This window comes from Dreissena polymorpha, chromosome 2 (genome assembly GCF_020536995.1).
Source record: "Dreissena polymorpha isolate Duluth1 chromosome 2, UMN_Dpol_1.0, whole genome shotgun sequence".
Taxonomy (NCBI): Eukaryota; Metazoa; Mollusca; class Bivalvia; order Myida; family Dreissenidae; genus Dreissena; species Dreissena polymorpha.
Window position 1 is genome coordinate 99,061,902 of NC_068356.1, and position 22,826 is coordinate 99,084,727.

Sequence of the window (22,826 nt, forward strand, 5' to 3'; positions counted from 1 at the left end):
AAGTTGCTATCTTCAATATTGCAAAAGTATTCATAAAATGAGCGATTTTGGCCACATATATTTGACCTCTGACCTTGAAGGATGACCTTGACCTTGACCTTTTACCACTCAAAATGTGCAGTTCCATGAGATACACATGCATGCCAAATATGAAGCTGCTATCTTAAATATAGCAAAAGTTATTGCAAAATGTTAAAGTTGGCGCAAACCAACCAACCAACAGACCAACCAACGGACCAACAGACCAACAGACGGGGCAAAAACAATATGTCCCCCACTACTATAGTGAGGGACATAAAAACCTGAAAATTATAAAGCTTTGCAACGCGAAACGATTGAATAATTTGGAGAGTTCAGTTGTTGTTGTTTAATTTTGTGAATCTAGAAGATTGCTTGTATAAAGTATAATATACACCTCTTATCTACACTTGACAGGATGGCTGAGCGGTCTAATTGGTTTTTACTACAGGACTCAAGGGGTCACCGGTTGGAGCCGTGTAACGGGCTACTTTTTTCCTTATTTTAAATTTTATTCTTGATTATTTACTGGAGCTTTTTAGATCCAATATTTACATTTATCAATATAAAGCATTTAATGACAAACTTCCAAACATGCTAAAATCTGTGAAAAGGCCCTTTTAATGCATTTTATGAAAATGCAATTTAATCAAATTGAAAAGAAATGATTCAAACAATATTTAAACTTATAAATGGATAAGAATACAAAATCAACTCCTAATTGCTGCACTTGTCTCGCTATCGGTCATCACTACATTAATTACTTATGCCTTTTCAGTGTCGTCACATGATCTTTCTTATTCAATGCTATTCCCCTTGTAAAAGTGCATGCTTTAATCTTACCGTAATTTCTTTAGAGTGAATCTAGACTGACATTTTTTATCAAAGGATCTCAAGTTTTACTATACGATTTTCTTATGGTTTAATGCAATGGTGTGGTTTATAAGCCGTGCTTACATTACAACACTGGTTTCACCAGTTATAAACTTGTTATTCCTTACTGACAGACAGATGGACAGACTGATAGGCGGACTGATAAACTGACGCACGGACTATGTCAAAACTATATCACTCCGCCTTGTGCATTTAAACAAGTATGGCCTGTTACCTGAGTAGGAAACCCAATTTGCAAAATCAGAAATACAAACAAAAAACAGCAACATATATTGCGCTTTTGAATGTAAAATGTATGTATGTTTTTGACAGTGTTAAGCTTAAAAGTTCATGTCAAACAGTTTAGAAAGGCTGTTTTTTTGTAACACATTGTGAATATATATTTGAACTGTAAAATGCTTGCATCAAAATTGTGAGATGGCTGACCCAGGCCACAATCAAAGACGTTAAAAAGGCCCTACAACATTTTCATGGTTTTGATTGCAGAATAACTCCATGATTTATTGCAGTGTAGCCACATGATTTATCCCAAAACATCCTTTAATTTCATACTTTGTCTACAGTAAATAGGTGGTGGTGGTGGTAGAGTGATAATTAATGAAAGCAAAGATAAAAATGATAATGTTAATTGCAGTTGAATTTTAAATTTGTTAAAATTCACTTAAGACTACAATTTAGACCATAACGTTTGCTCAAGACATTTTTATAAGGCAAAAGGGAAATGATTGCTTGTATCGAGATATGAAAACCATTGAAACAAGGGCTGTTTGTAAAACCTGCATGCCCCCCATATGGGCTGTGCGTTGTACTGGCAGCCATTGTGTAAATACGTTTTTTGTCACTGTGACCTTGACCTTTGACCTAGTGACCTGAAAATCAATAGGGGTCATCTGCGAGTCACGATCAATGCACCTATGAAGTGTCATGATCCTAGGCAAAAGCGTTCTTGAGTTATCATCCGAAAATCATTTTACTATTTCAGGTCACCGTGACCTTGACCTTTGACCTTGTGATCTCAAAATCAATAATGGTCATCTGCGAGTCATGATCAATTTACCTATGAAGTTTAATGATCCTAGGCGTATGCGTTCTTGAGTTATCATCCGGAAACCATTTTACTATTTCATGTCACCGTGACCTTGACCTTTGACCTAGTGACCTCAAAATCAATAGAGGTCATCTGAGAGTCATGATCAATCTACCCATGAAGTTTCATGATCCTAGGCGTATGCGTTCTTGGGTCACCGTGACCTTGACCTTTGACCTAGTGACCTTAAAATCAATAGGGGTCATCTGCAAGTCATGATCAATGTACCTATGAAGTTTCATGATCCTAGGCCCAAGCGCTCTTGAGTTATCGTCTGACAACCACCTGGTGGACGGACCGACAGACAGACAGACACATTTTACTATTTCGGGTCACCGTGACCTTGACCTTTGACCTAGTGACCTCAAAATCAATATGGGTCATCTGCGAGTCATGATCAATCTACCCATGAAGTTTCATGATCCTAGGCCCAAGCGTTCTTGAGTTATCATCCGGAAACCATTTTACTATTTTGGGTCACCGTGACCTTGACCTTTGACCTAGTGACCTCAAAATCAATAGGGGTCATCTGCGAGTCATGATCAATCTACCCATGAAGTTTCATGATCCTAGGCGTATGCGTTCTTGAGTTATCATCCGGAAACCATTTTACTATTTCGGGTCACCGTGACCTTGACCTTCGACATATTGACCTCAAAATCAATAGGGGTCATCTGCGAGTCATGATCAATGTACCTATGAAGTTTCATGATCCTAGGCCTAAGCGTTCTTGACTTATCATCTGACAACCACCTGGTGGACGGACGGACCGACCGACAGACCGACCGACCGACAGACAGACCGACATGAGCAAAGCAATATACCCCCTCTTCTTCGAAGGGGGGCATAAACATTTGAAATTAATGTTGTAAATTTCATGCTTATAACTCATTTCATCCTATTTCAAGAATTAAATCACCCTATTTTTCAAAGTCAATGGATGAAAACCCTATTTCCCAAATAATAATCTGGAGCACTGCTTCCATATTGCAATTACTTAAACACTTTGAAATTGCATAGCTACGCAAGCATCCATAATTCTAACTATTGACTTAACATCCTGCACCTTGCAGATATTGTTAATTGTTGGTGTGAAATCTACTTATGTTGACATGGAAGGCAGATGCAAAAAACATGAACATGCGAAAAACATAAACATGCGCAATTATATCTGCCACTAATTTACTCGCTGAATACAATTGTGGTAAGAAATCTAGGTCAAAACCTCTGGATAAGACAGCTGCAGTACAACACGAGGGTCAACACACATCCTTGTTGACTGCAAGTACTTAGAGAGTGGATTGGTGGGAAAAGCATTTAATTAGGATTGCATCCGCTTTCTGAATAAGTGCCTCTTGACTCTTGAAAACATGTAGAATATTATTAAGCACAAATCTTTCACCATCACATGATAAAGATACATAATTATGTATCTTGACAATCTATTATACAAATTACCATGTGAGCTGGTAGGGTGTTAATAGTTAAGCAGGACTTTTAACAAACATGATGAGACAGCATACTTGCACAAGAAACAGCTTTTAAGATACGCTGTATAGATCAGTATGGTACTGTCTGTAATTGGTCACTAGCCTTTAATAGATAAAATACACAATTTTGGATAGAATTGCAATTGTATAATTTAATATGAAAAACTAGACATATCATGTGCACTGTGACCAATGTGTTACAATTGTCATGATTTAAGATAAGCAAAAAACTAAAAACCTGATAGTATTAATCCAGGCCATTTAGGCCTGACTGGCCTTGAAGTTATACAAGAAAAGACACAAGGGCGATAAAGGTCCTATGGCGCTTATCTAAGACTTTATGGAACTTAAGAATTATGAGCAGGGATTTTTCGCAAGGTTTACCAAAACATGTTTAAAGAAAACTGCCCCATCATCTGGCAGCCATTTTTTGAAAACAAAAATCATGCCAAGAAATAATAATAGCACAATTTGTGTTCATGTGTTTATAAACTTTAACAATGAGTGTGTTATGGTAAACAAATGTGACTGCTGGAGTCGTCATTTTGTATTCCTATTGCCAAAAAAAAGCTGCTGCGCCTCATTGCAGTTTTTGTTTTTTTTAACAGACAGGAACCGAATTTCACTAAGCCAATAAATAATTATATTTCATCTAGATAATTAATAAACAACACCCTAATGCAGTTTTAGTGTCACAAAAATCCAATAAATGGTTTTCTGTAAAATCATAGTATTGAGCAAACATGTATGTTAACAATCTTTGAATTATCCTATGTTTGATATGAAATAAGTGGTTGCATTTTATTCTTAAAGGGGCATATTTACGTTTTGGCAAATTCACACAATTTACAAAAATTGTTTCAGATTCGCAAATGTTCGTTGAAGTTATGATATTTGTGAGGAAACAGTAATACTGAACATTTACCATGCTCTAAAATATCCATTATATGCATCTATAATGCGTTGCAACGCGAAACGATTGAATAATTTAGAGAGTTCTGTTGGTGTTGTTATACAGTACAGGCACCGTGTACTTAAACAAATGCCACTCGCCGCAGTGTTCATTTCACTGTGTTCGCTTACCTATTAAACACCGAGATGGGTGTTCAGATCAAATGTTGCGGGGGCTGTTAGCGATAAGGCGAACACCGCGGACCCATAATATCTACAGCGGTGTTCATCGTGTTCGCTTTAAATAAAATAATTGAACAGGAACATAATGAATTGATCCCTTTTATTTAAAAGTGATAATTAATAATGTATTTCACACCCATGCCCATGACAGTGTTTTCTGTCTTTTTAAACACCGTGTTCGCACCTAGCTGTAGGATACCGCACCTGGAGGAGTGTTAATTGAGTGTTTGATTATTCAGTGAACAGTTTGAAGCCATGGAGAACTCATAACTGATTGTAGTAATCGTATTATCCCGAGTCCTTGGTTCCCCAATACATACGTGTCATCTGCAACTTTTCCCATCTTTATCCATTACTCGATAATCCCATATATGCCCGATTTCCATGTTTAAAATCAAATAATGGGTGGGTAATATACACGATAAGAGTCATAAACACAAACGTTTGCAATTTTTGAAAGTATCAAACAAATTTCGGCAAATGATTCTATTTAAAAATTTGATGAAATAAGCGCCCAATCAGGACAGTTATATTGCAAAATGCGTACATCATCTGACACGGTTTGCACGCGTCGTGTACAGCTATTTAAGGTTACAATTTCTACATGAAATAAATGAATTTCTTTGTCCAGAAAAAGCGCGCAAAAATTGGCGTGGGTGTATTCATTTGTAAATAAAAAATTGTAGCTGGTACAACATTGAGATTAAATTTCCCTTAAAAGTTTAGTTGTGAATTTTAACTAAAGTACTGGGATATCTCGCGAATCATTTGGTATTGACATTTCCTCTTAATAAAATATAAAACCACATCGTTACCATTACACTGTATTCATTATTGAAACAATTATTGTATAATGTATACTGACTGCACACAAGTGTCGAAACATACTGATGCGATACGTAAATTCGGACAGTACTTAATTCGGACACAAGTAAATAAATGATTTAATACTCTCTTGATTTCTTTGAAACTCAATATTTGTTGTTAAAAAGGGCAATTGCATTGATTTACACAATAAGAGTTTATGGTATTGATCTTATAAGCGCTTTATTTACTTTTTCGACTTTACGTACTGTCCGTTTTTAAGTACGCATACATGTTTACATACGTGTAATATCTACATGTAGTATATGATTTTTTTTTTGTACATTTACATTTAAAACGCGGTCAGGCGTTTTTGTTTAAGTACACGGTGCCTGTACTGTATTGTGTGACACAACGAGGATTGCTTATATTAAGCATAAAATACTTCAGTCAATATATCAACAAGGATGGCCGAGTGGTCTAAGTGTTAGACTTTTACTCCAGGGGTCAGTGGTTTGAGCCCAGTTAAGGGTCACTTTTTTACTGGAACTGTTAGACTTTTACTCCAGGGGTCAGTGGTTGGAGCCCAGTTAAGGGTCACTTTTTACTGGAACTTTCTAGATCAAATGTTTGCATTTATCAATATAAAACTTTTAATGACAAACTACAATCAGGGTTGTCATTATGATTGTAAACAAAGGATTATTTTGGAAAAGTAACTGATTGGGCTGGGGGTCAAGGGGCCGCCTAGGCCCCCTTGTAGGTCCAGGACAAGGCTCTGTTAGGGGGTCAGGGGGGCGAAGCCCCCCGACCGAAAACGAATTATAGACATTTTAGGGACAAAATACTGCTATTCTCAGAGCATAAAAAAGTTAATGATGTCTAAAAAGAACAGAAAATTTTAAGATTTTCACATTTTTAGTATACTGTACAATGTAAAAACATATTATATTGATATATCTTTGCATGTTTCAATTCTATCAATTACCCGATAATCCAGTATTATTACGATTTCTTTTTTTTCAAAACCAAATTACGGCCAATATTGACGATGAATGTCGTCCGCCATTTAACGCAAGTGCATATACAAATTGAATTGTGGGATTGGGGAATTCCAGTTGAACATGAGTGAATCACGTGACGCGATTTGAGAGCATTGAGAACCGTTTTATAATTCACAATAATGGCGACGAGGATGAGATTTTATCTTGGTAGAAAATCGAAGAGCATTTTTTAATATGTGGAAAAATTTTCTTTAACTAAGAAAACTAGTTCATTACGCTCTACAGTGCTACATTCGTTGAAATACGGTCAGTAATAATCTGTGAAATGTACAGCTATTTGATACAGTTTCACTTGGGGTCGGCGTGTATTCGGCTGCCTGAGCGCTGATTGGTTGACGTGCTTACCAAGAAGAATTTGATTGACAGCTGGAAAAATCAATATTGGCCACTCGCTGAGAAATTCATTGAAAACAGTAGTTCTTAGGCCGAGTAAACGGACTGACTGAATGACCGGGTGTAGCTCTACTTTACTACTTTTATTCCTCGTCAATTATTGTCGGTTTGCGTGATCAAAACTTCCGATAGCAATTTTAAAGATTCGGGAAAAACAACCGATTTTCTGGCGATTTTAACCGATGAATTCGATCGGCAATCGGTTAATAATGACAACCCTTACAATATCTGCCAAAATCTGTGAAAACTCCCCTATACAGATCAGTATATGCTTAATCTGATAAACAAATAATTCTAAATTTAATAAGCGATAAACATTATTTTGTGTTTTTTTTATATAATGCTTTATTGAATAAGAGCGTTGCGTTTCTCACAGATCTGGTAATGAATGTAAAAGTAACAAGAGCTGTCACCATAGGATGACATATGCCCCCTGTAAACGCTTTGATAGAAGTTATAGCATTTTTCGAAACCTAAACGCAGATTTCGAAACCTAAATGTGGACCCTAAGTTCAAAGTCAAGGTCACAGGGGTCAAAATTTGTGTGCGTATGGAAAGGCTTTGTCCATATAAACATGCATACCAAATATGAAGGTTATATCTCAAGGGACATAGAAGTTATGAGCATTTTTCAAAACCTAAACGCAAAGTGTGCCGGAAAGAGGGACACATGGACAGACAGACAGACAGACAGTCAGATCACTATATGACCCCTTTTCTTCGAAAGGGGGCATAACAATGAAGGTCTAAGGTGTCCTTGCAATTGTCCAAAGACAAACACCCTTGCATGAAACAAAGCTTGTCAACAATCATAATTGATGCAAGATAAAATATATCATTGATGGTTACTCTCAAACAGACAGACAATGAATGGACAGCGAATGGAAATAAAACATAAGGCAATGCCAGGAGCATGGATATTGACAACTATAATTAAAATAAAATGGCCTGAGTGAAAGATTTAAATACAACATGAGGTAAACGTCAAGGTGAAAATAAAGATGGATAAATTTGGTGTGACAAGATTATAAACCTTCTGACTGAGTTCAAGTCCCAAATTTGGTCAATGTCATAGTCAAGACGAGGCAGGTGATTTTCGTGCATTGAGAGTGTTCATAACATCCATGTAAGTATTGAAGCATTGCAGGACGCGTAAATGATGGAATTCATGAAATTTAGCTAACCCTTTCCCATTCTAATGATTAGCAAATGGCTATGCACAAACAGCATAAAACCAGAACAGCCTGCGAGTAACTGCGATTAAGAGGTTTTTATGCTGGTTGCTGCTAATCAGTATCTAAGGGCTGGAAATGAGGCCTTTAAAACTTGCATCTAGTTAGATAGGTATTTAATTTAATATATGTATATAAGCAGGGTTCGACATTAACTTTTTTTACAGCAAGACCGTCGGACCAGCTCCTCTTAAAATGTACTAGCCCGAAACTGATGTCTACTAGACCATAAATGACATAGCAAATTAACACAATTGTGTCATGTTATTGTTTAATCAGGATTTATCAGTAAATAATCAGTGAACACCAGATTTTTTTGATGCATAGAGTAAAACAATAAAATAAAACTTTTTTGTGAGCTTTTCTTCGTCAAATTCAAAACTGACTCGATTTTCCATGTAGAATAAAATTGACGTTTTCGTGTTTCTTCATATTTACGTTTCGTGTAAGTTTAAGCGTCAGATTCTTTTTTATTAACTGATTTGTCGGATCTAAATCTGAACTTGAACAAAGCCATTCTTTAAAAATCATTAATATTCATTACAACTTATCCAATGGAAACAAGCAATTTCTGCAGGAAGCTCTCCTTTACGTCTAAAAATAGCAATGAACCATGTGAATTCTCCGCGTTTATAGCCTTAAAGTTTATTTAAATACGCTAGTTTTGTTTTAATGTAAATTACAGAAACGAGAGTAATTTTACACATTAAAAATAAAGGTTTTCACAGCAGTTAGCAGGGCCGGATCCAGAGAGGACCCAGTTGGGGGGGCACAAGAGTTGTTGCGCATATCTAGGGGGGTCCGGCATGCCCCCCCCCCCCGGAAAATTTTTGGTTCCTAGATCGTCTGTGGTGCGTTTTTGGGCTATTTACTGAGCAAAATAAAGACTATTTTTATACTTTATAATGGTGCTTTCAACATAAAGAAGTATAAGAAAATGCTGTGTATATATAATGTTAATTTTTTATTTCCAATTATGATTGGCATTCAATTGTTCAACAAGTAACAAATACAAAGAAACAAAAAAATCACAATGTTCAAACTGTCATCAGGAAAATGTACAAGCTATCACTCTCTTTAACTTAACACAAGTCATTGTCTTCATTGCTTAAATCAGACTCCAAAATACAAGGCAGTTTCATTTTTCTTGGATTCTGTCTTTCAAATTGCTTGACAATGTCACTAACATTCACATCAATGTCCCTGTGCACTGACATCAGACACAGACCAGTGAGTCTTTCTTCCCCCATTGTTGAACGACAGCTTGTTTTTACATTCCCTAACGTTGAAATGCTCATTTCGCATTCACAGCTTGTCACTGGAAATGTTGCTGTAATTTTTAATATTGTATAAATGTTTGGGAAAATCTGTCTATTGCATGCTTTTAATGCAGCACTTAATGTTGAAGGGGGGTTGGGATTATTTACCCACTTACACCTCCAGCACTCAATGTCTGCCTGAAGTGTCCCCCCCCCGGTAAATTCGTGCCTGGTTAGTTATAGTTATATGAATCAGTATAGTTTTTTTATGTACGACCAGTCGGACAAGCTAGCCCGCAGTTTTACTAGCCCGACCACCGATCTTACTAGACAATGTCTGTCGGACGTGCCTTAGTGTCGAACCCTGTATAAGTGGTAAAGGGTTAAAAAAGAAATTGGACTCTGCATTTGACTGACTAAATGTAGGTCAGTGTCAACAGCATCATGAGGTAAGGTTGATGTGTTGATAGTGTTCAATGACAACATCCATGTATGTATGAAAGCTTTGTAGGAAACATTATTGATATCATATGGGCTGTGTCAGTTTGTGTTTACTGTGTAGAGATGGAAGGATGTGTCAATCAAAATGTACCTCCCACATCAGTTAATGCCGGGGCATACACAATATTTTCGGATTGGGTCTACACTTAAATATATCAATGTTAATACTAGACAAAAGTTGCTGTTACCATTGAGATCAACGGACATAACCACTGATGAGAGTGTCAAGCAGATCTGGTAAACGGAAGGGCATACTTACATGTTGACTGTGGAGGATAGATAGTGATGTATTGCTATTAAGTACATCCTAGTTCATGCATACAACTACAACCAAATTAAACACCATAAAGACTAAACCACTTTACAGTCATATCAGAAAGTCGCTTACAATTGTCATATGTATTCATCGCTCCGGATTCATATAAACAATTCAAATTTTGACCGGAAAACACTAGTTGGACTGCCACAGTCATGCTTGCAAGAAAAGCCTAGTAAGGCCAACACTTTTTTATGTTCTGTTTTACGGGACCGCTGACGTTATTTTTTGCCAAAATGAAATAAAATTCAATAACCTTAATTTTATTTTCCTTTTTCCCGCCAACTGTGCAATTTCACATGCATGCCATAATTTTTCAGACCAATTCCGGGACATTTAGTTAAATTGTCCGGGACTTTTGCCGATTTTCCGGGACATGTATAAAAATGTAGCGATATTTATAGACATATGCATTTTTGGTACGTTTTTTGTTTTGTTTCGCATCGTTGATTGCAAAAGTTCGAAAGCCTATCCGAAATACACTTGATCTATTAACGTAAAATTAAACATCACTACTTTCGTTTCTAGATACAAGCCACGTGTTTTCAGTGTAAGCGTTCTAAACATAGATGGTGACGTCACTGCGTTATTGTTATTAAGACCGGTGTGTAACGCGTAGTTGTTGATACGCCTTTATTCATTTATAACATTTATATAATAAAAAATACAACAATACAGTACCGTTAGATCGTCAACTCAAATCAATTCACAATACATACAACCAATCACAATAAAACAAATACAACAAAACAGTACCGGTAGATCGCCAACGTAAAATCCGGACAGTCACACATTAGTTACACACTTGTGCCATAGTGACCTAGTAGATTAAAGTCAATTAACAACCACATTAAACAATGCCGCCTTTTCGGTTTGACCGCGAACGTGAGACAATCGATATGATAACAGGACCCCTGTTAATTGATCGATTTTGACACATAGCGTAGTCTGCCTATTCGGGTAGGCATTGTCATGGAGACGCTGCAGATATACACAGATTCGAGGTGCAGTTAAGCCTAAGATAAGGTACATGTATTTATGGATTTTGTAAATTCCGGGACATTTGACAGATTTCCGGGACAGCGGGACAAGTTCTTCATTTCCGGGACTGTCCCGGACAATCCCGGACGTATGGCATGTATGGTTTATATGTTGTTTGTTGTTTGATTAAACAAATTACATTGAAATAAGTTCTCTTGTGAGAAATGTAAGCCAGATATGTTTTCCAAGTTAAACCCTTTGTCAATAACAATTGTTCCATGTCACATGCCCGCAGGATTCCCTACAAATCATAAATACGTAAAATGTCTGAAATGTTAATGCATTTCATGAAAATGAAATTTCATCAATTTGAAAAGAAATGATTCAAACAATATTTACACATATACATGGATATGAATACAAAATAAATTCCAGATTGCTGCACTTGTCTCGCTATCGGTCTTGTAAAAGTGTATGCTTTAATCTAAATGTGATTTCTTAAAAGTGAATCTAGACTGACATTTTTTAACAAAGGATCTCAAGTTTTACAATACAATGTTCTTATGGTCTAATGCAATGCTGTGGTTTTTAAGCCAAGCTTACATTACAACACTGGTTTCACCAGTTTAAAACTCCTTAACAACAAGCAAATTCGTTAAATTGATAATGCCAAAACCATATCCCTCCGCCTTTGGCATTAAACAAGCATAGCCAGTTAACTGAGTAGGAAACACAGTTTGCAAAATCAGAAATACAAACAAAAAAAAGCAACACATATTGTACTTTTCAATGCAAAATGTATGTTTTCGACAGTGTTGAGCCAAACAAGTTTATGTCAAACACTGTTTAGAAAGGTTGTATTTGTAAAATATTGTGGATATATTTGATTTGTAAAACGCTTGCATAAAAATTATGAGATGGCTGACCCAGACCACACTCAAAGAAGAAAAAAGCCCTACAACATTTATCGGTTTTGATTTCAGAATAACTCCATTATGTATTGCAGTATAACCACATGATTTATCGCAAAACACCTTTTAAAGGGGCCGTCAACCACAAATGACGAAAAAAGAAAAGTTCTAAAATACCGTATTTTTTTACAATTATTAGTTTATATTGATTTAAATATCACGACTGGTATATTACATTACTTGAACAAAGTTCATATTTTCAGTATATTCAGTAATAAAATTTCGCAATGTGAAATCGAAAGTACATCGCGAAAAAAGGTAACATAAAGATATACACACTATAAATAACGCAAGTAGATTTATCATTTTAGATATAAAATATATACAATTCACTACGCATCCACAATTTGCATTCCTGGGTTTACCACATGACAATGATGATCAATCTGCTGGCGTTATTTAAAGTTTATTGGTAGTTGCCTGGCATCTGTACCCTGTAAAATTTATTACCGAATTTACTGAAAATATGAAAACTTAACTTTTTTCAAGTAATGTAATATACCAGTCGTGATATTTAATCAATATTAACTAATAATTGTTAAATAATACTGTATTTTAGAACTTTTCTTTTTTCGTCATTCATGGTTGACAATCCCTTCAATTTCATACTCTGTCTACAAAAAATAGGTGGTAGAATGATAATTAATTAAAGCAAAGTTAAAAATGATAATGTAAATTGCAGGGGAATTTTAAACTTGTTAAAATTCACTTAAGACTACAATATGAACCAAAACATTTGCTTAAGACATTTTCATAAGGCAAAAGGGAAATGATTGCTTGTATCGAGGTATGAAAACCATTGAAATAAATGATAACAATGTTACAAGCAGTAATATGCAAGTACTATACTGTCATAGATGGTCCAGGATAAAACAAAGCACATTGATGTATTCTATGTTAAAATATACATGTCCGTCAATTACATTGTACAAATAATGTGCAAAGTATCTTGTGAAGCTTGTTTAAAATTGCATAACAAGGGTACGAATTGAATCTTCTAAAAACAACCCTCTTTAACCAATGATGGGTAATACTAAAAATATTGTTCCAAGTAAGAGGTAACAATCAAAGCATTGTTTAGTTGAGTGTGTCTTTCAGTTTCAGTTAAAAATGTGTCATTATGAATAGACTAGCCAGCCTAAAATCTTCCTTGTTATGGAGAACACTGATTGTTATTAACTAGTGGTTAAAGTGTGCAATCTCGACTCAGTGTATTGAACCACTAAAGAACATCCTACTCCAGACTAAATGTTTAAATATCTTTTTTTTTTAAAGATGGCATAACAAACTTTCCAACAAAAAGTTTGTTTATAGATTGAACAATTTCAAACATAAATGCTGTTAAAGCAAAGTTGGCCTTCAGACTGAAATCTGCAAATGAAATTAAAAATTCCTACACAAAAAAGAAAAAAAATGTAGAAAATAAAAATAAGAACACAAAAAAGTTAATTAAGAAAAAGAATCCATTCAAGTGATTAAACAATACACTTAATATGTATATATTGCTTCCAGCCCATATCATACAGAACTAGATACGTCACAGACACTAATCCCCCATGACACATGTTTGGACACAGGCAAATTTAATCTAATAAAAATTATAACAAAACAAATCTTTTTAATATACTTAATACTTACAATATACTACAAAGTGTCATAATTTATGAGCACATATATATTTCGCAACACATGAGAAATGACAAACAGACATAGTTTTGTTAACATTGATTGCAACAAAATGCCCCCCTTTATGATTACTTTTCATGATCTTTCTAAGGCTGTTGAGAGAAATTTGCCAAGCATTCAAAGAAAAGTGGAGTTAAAAAAATTTTGTTCCAAGTTATTATATATTATTAAAAAGAAACTAGAAATGTGTCAGAGGTCAGAGATACTGATGCCTTCATGGCACAAAGGGTCATAACTCAGCCGTAATTGGTTGCTGTCAAACGTCCATTCTTTTAAGATTATGTACACATTTAGGTCATTTAACTGTGAAAGTTTGGGAAAAACTCAGTATTTATTTGGGAGATGATAACGCATACTTTTGAGACTATATATTCTTTAATGGAACAAGAGCACCGCATAGTGAGTGCCAACGCTCAGCTGTGGGTGCAGTTTTCAATTGAATCAGAGGTCACAGTGACCTTGACCTTTGACCTAGTGACCCAAAAATGGGTGTGGCGTATAGAACTCATTAAGTTGCATCTACATAAAATTATGAAGTTTCACAATTGTAGGTGGAAGCACTTTAATTTAAGAGCCTATTTTAAAGTTTAATATTAGAGGTAACAGGATCGTGACCTTTGACCTAGTGACCCAAAAATGTGTGTGGTGTGTAGAACTCATCAAGGTGCAGCTACATATGAAGTTTCAAAGTTGCAGGTGGAAGCACTTTGATTTTAGAGCCAATGTTAAGTTTGTAGCACAATGCGGACGGCGGACGGCAGACGGTGGACGGCGTACGACGAGCTGGCTATGACAATACCACGGGTTTTCTCCGAAAACAGCCAAGCTAAAAAACAGACAAAGAACTTCTTTGGCCAATGACAGAAAGACTTTATTGATGTTGTTTATGTGTCTCATTGTCTCAGATGTTCAGGGCTGCAACCTTGCAACATATATGTGCTTTGACTGCTTCTGCTTTGTTGGCATTGTTCAGTTTCAGTCAAATCTAACGAAGTGGTCCTTGGTAATGCGCTTCTTCTTTAACTTATTTAACTTCAGCTTGATGATGTCGAGGACTAACTTACTAAATCATGCCCCGGCGAAATGTTGTTCATGATTTCATGAACACTTCAAACCAATCAAGAACTGTTCATGAACGGTTCTGAAAAAGTTCCTTAGCTTGGTTCATGAACATTTGGACATGAACTGTTCTTAAGACATGTTCATGAACTGTTTATGAATTATTGTTGAACATTTCAAAGTTCATGAACAGTTCTTCATCTAACCATAAATACGTAGTGATGAACATTTCATGCACAAGTATTTCTAATGACTTTTCTGAGACAGACTTTAAGGATCCATCATGAATAATTCATGAATTCCTTTTTGCTAGATGTTTCATACATATTTTTTTAAAGTAATATTGAAATGTCTAGCATACAAATCTTGTAGATTTGTGAAACCTGTGAAGTTAGTAAGAATATGCATAGTACTTTCACCACTGTAAGTGAGTTCTTGACCTGTTCTAGAGAATTTTAAGAACATTTGTACAAGAACTGTTCAAGAACTGCCTTCAGGAACACTTCAATAACTTTTTAAGGACCTTTCCTGTTCTTGAATTATTCTTAAACTATTCTTGAACACTTTAAGAATTTTTTTGAACAACATGTTTCCTTCTGATTTTCTTAAACAGGTCTACACAATGTTTTTGAACGTATGATGGACTTTTTAAGAATCCAATATGTTCTTAAAAGGATCTGTCATTGTTCTTGGAAGACTTAAAAGACAAGTTTTAGAACGTTTAAGGGACATCTTATTTCACGAACAGTTTAAGATGATATCAAGAACTCAATGTACATTGCATTGCTGTTTTTACAAAGAAAGAATATTGTGTGCACAGGAAGTTGAAACGGAAGGCACATGGATTGTGTTATATTTGAAAATATAAGTCTTTAATAAATTACCGGCTGAACTGATCAGCTATTGGTTCCATTTCAAGTTCTTTGGCAGTGTAAGTGTAACCATTTCAGGGAAACCATTGATTAGTAAATGATTCTTGAACTGAAAATGAGACTATTCATAATCTTTTCAATATATGAATTATTCATGAACATATAGTGCAAAGTTGTATTATGAAATTTAAAGAGTATTATCAAACCACTTGTATCTCAGTTATTAGTGTTATATTTAAATTATTGTTATATGTTGCTATCAATATGTTAAGTGCTAATACAAGACTTGTTTCTTCTTACCCTGACCTGTTTGTTGAGCTTTAGTAACACTTATGATAACCTTTGCATAAATTGACAAATTCTTGTTCATGAATAGTTCATGAACACTTCATGCCACCTCAGTTCATGAACTCTTGAAGAACTATGGTTCATGAACTATTCACTTACAGTTCGTGAACAGAAAATGAGCCATTGAAAAATAGAAGAAAAATGTTCATGAACTGTTCGTGAACAGCAAAACCCTGAAGAATTTTTCAAGAATTGTGTTGTTCATGAACTGTTCAAGAACACTTCATGCCATTGATGTTCATGAATAGTTCATTAGCATTTCATGCCATAATGGTTCAAGAATAGTTCATGAACACTTCATGCCACACGGGTTCAAGAATAGTTCATGAACACTTCATGCCATTAGGTTTCAAGAATATTTCATGAACACTTCATGCCATTAGTGTTCATGAACAGTTCATGAACTAAAATTTCAAGAACTTTTCACAGACGTGGCTCATTTTCTGTTCACGAACTATTCGTGAACACTTCATGAACTCAGTTCACGAACAGTTCATGAACTGTTCACGAATTATTCGTGAACTGCAGAACAACATTTCGCAGGGGTGGTCACTACTAATGTTTGCTTGCCTGTTTATTTAAACCAGTATGTAAGTAATATAATACAGTTAATGATATACATGAAACTGTTGCTGTTACTTTGCATTCCCTGAATACAACAATGTTTTCAATTTCATTTGCGGTCAATGGTCTTAGTGCATACAATAATGGAAACAAGCTAGGTATGCTTGGCAGGATAGCTCAGTTGGCTAATGCGTTTTTACTTCAGGATTCCGGAGGTCACTGGTTCGAGCCCTGCTGAGGGCGACTTTTTTTTCCTTTTTTAAATTTTATTTTTGATTTTTTACTGGAGCTTTTAAAATATAATGTTTACATTTATCAATTAAAGCATTTAATGACAAACTTCAAAACATGCCAAAATCTGTGAAAAGGCCCCTTTAAGATAACAGCATGCTTTGCACAAGAAATAGCCTTTAAGATCAGGGCTTTTTTCCTTCTTAGAGAATGGCCGTGAACGGCCATTTCACAATTTTGATATGGACATTTGACAAATCTAGTAAGGCCATGTTACTTGACGACAAGAGATGTTTGTGAAAAACAATGCCCCCTTCTGCGCTTTGAAGCCGCATCTGCAGCTATTTTAGAAACAAGATTATATTTTAAATGTAAAGGTCACAGTGACCTTGACCTTTGACCTAGTAACCTCAAATCATGATTGATTGTAGATCTCAATGAGATGCATGCACATTTGAAGTTTAAAGAACATAGACCAAAGAGTTTTCATTTTATGCGCAAGGTTAAAGGTTTGGGACAGACAGACACACCTACAATGACAGACAGACAGACAGACAGACAGACCAAAACAATATTTCCCCGATCATTCCATCCGAGGCCATTTTCAGCTGTGAAAATGTGTTTACAAGTTTGCGACTAGTTCTTTACACAATTTTTAGAAGTTTGCGACTCATTTTTTCACAATTTTGAAAAATTCCCGACCCATTTTTTCACAAAGCGAGGGGGCCAGGGCCCCTTCACAAAATCAGGAAAAACAAGAATATCAGTGAAACTGATGGATGCTCCCCGATGATGCGCTTTGTCAATGTATGTGTTAATAAACACCTAAAAAAATATATTACTAGCCTCGGTGACCTTGACCCAGTAACCTCAAACCTCATCAAAAGGTAGAGGTCCTTGCAAGGTACCTACATGCCAAATATGAAAGCGATTGGTAAATTGGTAGAGGCGCTATGAGAATCGGTAGCAAAAGTGTGACAGAAGGAAGTCTATTATTAGCCCTTGTGACCTTGACCCCAGTGACCTCAAACCCCATCAAAAGGTAGAGGTCCATGCAAGGTACCTACTAATAATTATGAAAGCGATTGGTTAAGTATTGAAGGCGCTATGAGAAACGGTAGCAAAAGTGTGACAGAAGGAAGTCTATTATTAGCCTCGGTGACCTTGACCTTGACCCCAGTGGCCTCAAACCTCATCAAAAGGTAGAGGTCCATGCAAGGTACCTACATGCCAAATATGAAAGGGATTGGTAAAGTATTGAAGTATATGAGAAACGGTAGCAAAAGTGTTGCAGATGGAAGGAAGTAAGGAACTACAAACTGGCAACTATATGCTCCACCTAAAATATTTTCAGGGAGAATAAAAAGCCCTGAAGATATGATAGATTGTTCAATTTCGTAAGCACATAGGCATTAACTTTCCATAAAAGACAAGAGAATGGTTACAATACTCTCTCTCTTACTTATTTTTGTGGAGTTTCATTATTCCTATATTTTTCTATGTCGTTTTTAAAATCAATTGTGAACAAGTAGACAAATATCATGGGCACTGTGACCAGATTTTTTTAAAGCATATGTTGTAGTGTTGTTGTTTTTTTTTCATCCAGAGAAGCAGACAGGTTAAGCAGTGATAAGCTGCTTTACGTTCATAAGAGATAGGGTCTTTCATGAAAGGTCAATGTAAATGCCAAATACAGTTCGGACTGAAAAATTGTCATGATTTAAAATTAGTTATGTGAAGTTGCGTAAAACTGAAAACTCATTGGCTCTGATCCTAGGCCTTATTATAAGGCCTTAAATGTATGCCAAAAATAAACAAACAAGCGCAAAATGTCCTAATACCTAGGGGCACTAACATATTTTTCGCAGGTAGTGTTCATAAAAAACTTGCACATAAAACTGCTCAATAACAATTTGAGAAAGTTTTTTACCATAAGTGCATACAAAATGTGTCTTCTAGAGTTGTCAAATTGTATTCCTATAGCAACATAAGACAAACTGCTTGGCCTCATTGTGGACATGTTTTTCAACAAACACAATCATATGTCAATCAGCCGAGAACATGTTTCAATCAGCCGAGAAATTATTATATGTCATCTTGATTATTATCTTACAACACTCTACTTCAGTTTTAAGTGAGGCTGATGTCCTTGTGTTGGTGGTACTTTCAGTCCGGACTTCAAGTTAAAAATACCGTACGTAACATTTGTGGGGATTTTACAGCCATATTTCCCATACCTCTTATTCAAGAAGGATGGTTGTCACTTATAAGCTTAAGTATGCTTAAGTATGCGCACTTGATAAAGGTTAACAACGCATACTTGCTCGATAATTGTATGGTTTCGAAAGAAATAGTGAAAACTTTAAAAGGGCATTTCATACGCTATATTATGTTACACTCGTTATAAAAAAATGTATTTTACCATTTTTTAACGGAGCTGTCTAACCCAGCTTTTCACCTTAGCTGACCTTTCTGAGCGGCCAATCAAGTTGAATATAAAATGTTGCCTTCCGTAGGTCTGAAACTTTTCGAGGTAAAAAACGTCCAATCTACAAACAGTTTTCACATTTCAATGTTAACTGCTTGATTGGCATGAAACAATTTTACCCCTAATTATAAGGGTTGAGAGATAGAGCAGTTAACAATCAACTTTCGACATCAATACAATTTGTATGTGTCCCTTTTCATTAAGAAGAGTGTCAGCGCCAGAACATTAGTTTTAGGCTGTATTCTCATATTAAGTAATTACTACCATATTGCATTCTGTGCATTCTTATATGTTAGATCATATACATGTTGTTGTTCAAAAATCTGATACACGCTTTGACAAAAATATTTTTAATTGTTTTTGAAAGTGACCGTTAAACATGTAAATGCATAAACCTTTAAACAAGCCGTCGTGCCAACAGCCTAATCGTAACCTCACTTTTATGCATTGCATTCCAACCCGCAAGGTATCAAGGTCAGAAACATAAATCATTATATAAACATTATGAATGCTATGTGCATGTGAAGTTTATTTTGATAAGAAAGATATTAAATGAGTTTATACGGTGATATTATTTTGGTAGGTCAAGCATATATTATGTATGTGTTTGCAACAAATGAAATGATAAGTAGCAGTTTTGATTAATTTAATTAGACATTGTTCACCATATATACCAATTCAATATGCATGACTGAGCGCGATGATGCACAATACTATTAAAAATGGAATCGGATAACAGTGTGCAACAAACCAATAAAACATGTCTGGTCGAAGAAAGCGCGAATTTAAAGATTTCATTCTTCTTTTGTTTTTCTATTCTGTAATTATAAATATCTGATCAATAATATTCAATTAAGCAAAATACCATAAATTCACTAATATAATAGGCCCTCGTGTATAATACGCACCCCCGAGTTTGGTCAAAATTTATTGGTAAACAAGAGCTGTCAGAGGACAGCGCGCTCGACTATTGGAGTGCTTGACAGTATAACATAAGCCATCATGGGGAAATTGTTCATATTCAATAATTTATTAGAAGATCTTTCAAAAAATAAAAAAGGAAAAAAAAATTGGGGGGGGGGGAGGGTAGGGGGGGGAGTAGGGGGGGGGTGAGAGGGGGGTATTATGTGGGGGGGGAGGGTAATTTATTAGATGATGTTTAAAAAAAAAGAAAAAAATTTTGGTGGGGGGATGGGGGTGGGGGGTGGGGGAGTGAGAGGGGGGTATAATGTGGGGTGTGTCAATTTATAAGATGATGTTTAAAAAAAATATTTATAAAAAAAATGGGGGGGGATAGGGGGGGTGGGGGGTGAGAGGGGGGTGGGGGGGTGGGGGGTGAGAGGGGGGTATAATGTGGGGTGTGGTCATTTATTAGATGATGTTTAAAAAAAAGTTGGGGGGATTTGGGGGGGTGAGGTGGGGGGGGGAGGGATTCTGGTAGGGGCGTCGGGTATTGTTTGGGTGGAATCCATTGTGGTTTTCAGGTAAGTGTTGTTTTGTCAAAGTAATAATAAAATGTGATCATAAATAAAGAAGTTATGGCAATTTAAGCAAAATGTTCAATTATCTAAGTGTATAAAGGGGCCATAATTATGTCATATTGCTTGATACAGTGGTCTGCTCTTGTTTATAGGTTGGGGTCATGTTGGTAAACAAGTAAGCAACATATAAAAGCAATATGTCAAAGGATATAGGAAATATTTGGGGTAGTACGCAAACTTTAACATAGATTTATCAATAATAGGCATATTCTAAGTATAAAAGGAGCAATAATTATGACAAAATGCTTGATAGAGTTGTCTGCTCTTGATTATAGGTTCGGGTGATGTTGGTAAACAAGTATGCAAAATATAAAAGCAATATGTCAAGGGACAATGAAAATAAATGGGGTAGTACGAAAACTTAAACATTTGCTGCATATTCTAAGTGGAAAAGGGGCCATAATTATGAAAACATGCTTGATAGACTTGTCTGCTCTTCTTTATAGGTTGGGGTCATGTTGGTAAACAAGTATGTAAAATATGAAAGCAATATGTCAAGGGACAAAGAAAATATTTGGGGTAGTACGAAAACTTTAACGCTCACGCTAACGCTAACGCTCATGCTAACGCTCACGCTAACGCTAACGCAGACGCCGGGGTGAGTAGGATAGCTCCACTATATATATTTCATATATAATAGTCGAGCTAAAAATTGAAAATCCGAGTAAAATACGCACTAAATAATCAGTGTCCAAAATCGGCCATTTCCGAAAAAATTTGTCAATATATTTTTGTGTTGTGAAAATAGCAAATCAATTTGGTGTCGTAAACTATCTGTTTCACAGTAATACCCCGGTATATTGATCGGGATTTGTTATAGTGCTGTTGTCATGACAGTTGCATAATAAATATCTCTGTCAATTGTTTATATTACCATTGATTGTTACCGATAACACAAGGGCCCCTTGCTGACATCCGGGTCAAGCAGTCATAATTGCAAAAGAAAGAAGCAGAGACACTGTCTTTTGTTGTCACATTTAATTCAATTAGGCAATATTCAGGACGATAATAATTATAATAATAATAAAGTACTAAGAAGACAAAATGGTTACTTCCGTTTTTATAGTTGTCTAGATGAATTACTTTTCCGAAGTGTTACAAACTTGATACTTTAATTAAACTTTAAATACAATTTAACCGCTCGTGTTTTTCATGATCTCTTTAATTAAAATACACTGCTGTCATTAAGGCTAGTTAGAGGTAAAAACAAATAAATTATCACCTTTCAATTTAATTCGGCAATCCCCTTCCCAAATAAGTGTGTAAAACTCGAGTTAAACACGAGTTTTATCCGTGTTAAACCAAGCGGTATTGGCAGTTGGTTTTTAGTGGGTTTTGGTATGTTGGTTTTTGTGAGTTTTGGTAAGTTGGTTTTTTCTGTGTTAAAGTGGGTATTTTTACCAACTTGGTTAAAACTGAGTTAAACACAGAAAAAACTCACTTGTTACATAAATGTGGGCTTTGGTAAGTTGGTTTTTTGTGAGTTTTGGTAAGTTGGTTTTTTGTGAGTTTCGGTATGTTGGTTTTTTGCGAGTTTTGGTTAGTTGGTTTTTTCTGTGTTTAAAGTGGGTATTTTTACCAACTTGGTTAAAACTGAGTTAAACACAGAAAAAACTCACTTGTTACATAAATGTGGGCTTTGGTAAGTTGGTTTTTTGTGAGTTTTGGTAAGTTGGTTTTTTGTGAGTTTCGGTATGTTGGTTTTTTGCGAGTTTTGGTTAGTTGGTTTTTTCTGTGTTTAAAGTGGGTATTTTCACCAACTTGGTTAAAACTGAGTTAAACACAGAAAAAAACTCACTTGTTACATAAATGTGGGCTTTGGTAAGTTGGTTTTTTGTGAGTTTTGGTATGTTGGTTTTTTGTGAGTTTCGGTATGTTGGTTTTTTGTGAGTT